Source organism: Nicotiana attenuata, unplaced genomic scaffold (genome assembly GCF_001879085.1).
Source record: "Nicotiana attenuata strain UT unplaced genomic scaffold, NIATTr2, whole genome shotgun sequence".
Classification (NCBI taxonomy): Eukaryota; Viridiplantae; Streptophyta; class Magnoliopsida; order Solanales; family Solanaceae; genus Nicotiana; species Nicotiana attenuata.
The window spans coordinates 149,865-153,547 of NW_017671239.1; positions in this window are offsets into that span (position 1 = coordinate 149,865).

The window sequence follows — 3,683 nt, forward strand, 5'->3', positions numbered from 1 at the left end:
GGAGTATCAGCTAAGTAAGAACTCCCATGCCCAGAAGAATTGAGAAGCAGAAATAAGGATGTTGAGGGATATGTGGACATACCAGGAAAGATAAGATTAAGAATGAAGATATTGGCGACAAGATGGGATGACCTCCCTGGTGGACAAGATGCGGGAAGCGAGGTTGAGATGGTATGGGAATGTGAAGAGAAGATACATAGATGCCACAATGAGGAAGTGTTGGGTTTGTTATTAATAAATAATAACAAAAGAGGTGCGAATGGAAAATGGTGGGAAAAGAAATAGAGGGAAGTGAAATTTTGAATGAGTTCATTTCACTTATGCACTTTGTCCCTCATTGGTAGAAGGAAAGAAAATCTTTGTGTATATAAAGGGAAGCTCATTTTTTAGCTCTTAAAGAGCTAAGAAGAAGGCAAGCCTCGCGCCGTCGTCGTCGCTCGCTCGCTCGGCTTCGGCTTCGGCTTCGGCTTCGGCTTCGGCTTCGGCTTCGGATTCGGATTCGGATTTAGAAAAGATTGATTGATTAATCTTTTTGGACAAAATTCTTTTCAAATATTTAATTAATTAAAGAAAATTCAATCCGAAATAACCCATGACCCGCGACCCGGTCCGGTCCGACCCGTTTTTCTTTCTCGGATTATTTTAAATTCGTTTTATATTTCCCGCAATATTTTGAACAGCCATGGCTGTTCTGAAACAGTGTCACACCTGTTCCAACAGCTATGGCTGTTCTGAAAGGTTGCAAACCTCTTCTGAAACAGCACCAAGTTAGCTATAAATATACCTTCAAGTTGGCTATAAATATACCTTCAAATCCCAGAAGATTTACTAAGGACACACTGTGTATTCAGTGGGCTCGATTTGTTCCTACAACGTTTTCAGAATTTATTTTGAAGAAGTTTACTGTACTTTCTATTTTTTGTTTTCAGAAAGATTATTATTTAATTTATTTTCAGCAATACAGATATATAACAGGAAGAGTGAGAGGTTAACCATGGTAGCCCTGAGGAGAGATAAAGATATGCCAAAAAAGTATTAGGGAGAGGTGATTAGGTAGGACATGACGCAACTTCAGCTTATTGACTACATGACCTTTGACAGGAGGGTGTGGAGATCGATAATTAGGGTAGAATCTTAGTAGGTAGTCGAGCGCATCTTTTTCCCATACCAGTAATAACATTATTATTTTGTATTTTCTTATTCTTACACTTGTATTATTGTTGGACTTTAAGCCATTGGGCTTTAAAGTAAAAGAAGTGTGAATTGGAAATGGAGGGAAAAATGAAAATTTGAAGAAGTGAACTTTTGTCTTGCACTTTGTCCCTGAGGGACAATCACATTTGTGTGCTTATATATAAAATCACTTCTTAAAGCTCTTAAAAGGAGTTGAAGAGAATGAACCCTCGCGCCGTCGTCGTCGTCGCTCGGCTCGGCTTCGGCTTCGGCTTCGGCTTCGGCTTCGGATTTGGATTCGGATTTGGATTCGGATTTGGATTTGGATTTGTCAAATGATCGATCAATAAGATTATTTTTGGACAAAATTTTTTTAAAATTATTTAATAATTAATTAAATGCCAAATCACTGCTCTTCTGATAATTGCCTATAAATTCTGAGGCAAGGCTCCATTTTCTACACACGAAAAATACTCCAGAACTTCTTTCTTTTTGAATATACTGCATCCTAATTCGCAGTCTCTCTCTCTCTCCAATTCGTAACTGTGATTCTGCTCCGTTCTTTGAGTTTGTTGGGATCCTGCAGTTTGTATTGCCACTGTTGCAGGAAGGTTTATTCCGTTTTATCCTGAGAGGATTTAATCCATTACCTTGGCAACTTGTGAAGGGGTTAAAATTCCTTAAGGACACACAAGAAACTTGTGGACTCGGAATATTTCTGATTCTCTACTATTTTCCAGATTTCTTTAATTCTTCTAACAGTTTTTTTTTTTTTTTTCTGATTTTGTGTTTTAACACAGTAACGCTCACAAGCTTAAGGAATTTTATACTAACGTTTCTGTGTTGAAACATATATTAAACTGTTATTCATATTTTGTATACTGTTTTGGAGACTAAAGCCTTCGTGCTTTCTACTCCAATAATTGTTCTGTCCGGTTTAAAGTATATAAAAACTTTACCGGAATAATAAACGTACGGGTTTGAAGTATATAAAAACTTCACCATTGTTACGTGTTGTATGTTTGGTTTGGTATTCAGTTTGAAGATATCAAAACTTCACTGATTTAACAAAGTTCTGTTGTGTTTCCAACTCTATAGAAAAGATGACGAACGAAAACCAAACTAATGGAAATGTTGTGGGAGCGGGAGCTACTGTTACGAGTGTTGCTGCCTCGTCAAGCCGTTCTACTCCTGCTCATGCTATGGCACCAGCAGAAAAATCAGGAATGTTTTCCGGTATTGACTTCAAACGTTGGCAAATGAAGATGCTCTTCTATCTTACTACGTTGAGTTTGCAACGTTTCATCAAGGAGTATCCTCCGGTCATGGCAGAAAGTACTCCGGATGATGAACGACTTGTCGCAACTCAAGCATGGAAACATTCTGATTTCTTGTGCAAAAACTACATTTTGAGTTGTTTGGAAGATGGCTTGTACAATGTCTATAGCGTCATGGAAACTTCAAAAGCGTTATGGAATGCGCTTGAGAAGAAGTACAAGACTGAGGATGCCGAACTTAAGAAGTTCGTGGCTGCTAGATTTTTGGATTTCAAGATGATTGACACTAGGTCGGTCATAACTCAAGTCCAAGAATTACAAGTCATTGTGCATGACCTCCTTGCTGAAGGTATGACCCGAATCAATAAGTTTATTAATAAGATTTATCTTATTATTAATTGTGAATCTATTATTGAAGGTATGGTCATAAATGAGGCCTTTCAAGTCGCCGCTTTCATTGAGAAATTACATCCGTTTTGGAAAGATTTTAAGAACTATCTAAAACACAAGCGGAAGGAGATGACACTTGAAGACTTGATTGTGCGTTTGAGGATAGAAGAAGACAACAAAAATGCTGAAAAGAAGTCACGTGGGAACTCGACAATAATGGGAGCTAACATTATTGAGGAGGCGCCACAAACCAAGAAGAGAAAGAAGGCTTCTGGACCAAAGAACTACCCAAGCAAGAAGAAGTTCAAGGGTAATTGCCACAACTGTGGAAAATCTGGGCATAAGGCCGTGGATTGTCGTGCACCAAAGAATGATAAGAAGAAGAAGAATAAAGCTAACATGGTTGAAAAAGCTGAAGAAATGGAGGACTTGTGTGCCATGTTGTCTGAATGCAACTTGGACCCGACGAGACAATTTTTATGGGAAATTCGTCTACAGCCAAAATTGAAGGAGTTGGCAAGATTGCGTTGAAGATGACGTCGGGAAAAATAGTGACTCTAAACCAAGTTCTCCATGTTCCAAAAATTCGCAAGAATCTTGTGTCGACTTCACTTCTTATCAAGAATGGATTCAAATGTATTTTTGTTTCCAATAGTGTTGTACTAAGTAAGAATGATATGCATGTAGGAAAAGGTTACCTGAATGAGGGCCTTTTTAAGCTAAATGTAATAGTAGTTCCTATCAATAAAGTGAATGTTTCTTCTTACTTACTTGAGTCAAACACTTTATGGCATTCGCGTTTAGGACACGTCAACTTCAAAACATTGCAAAAGATGATAAATT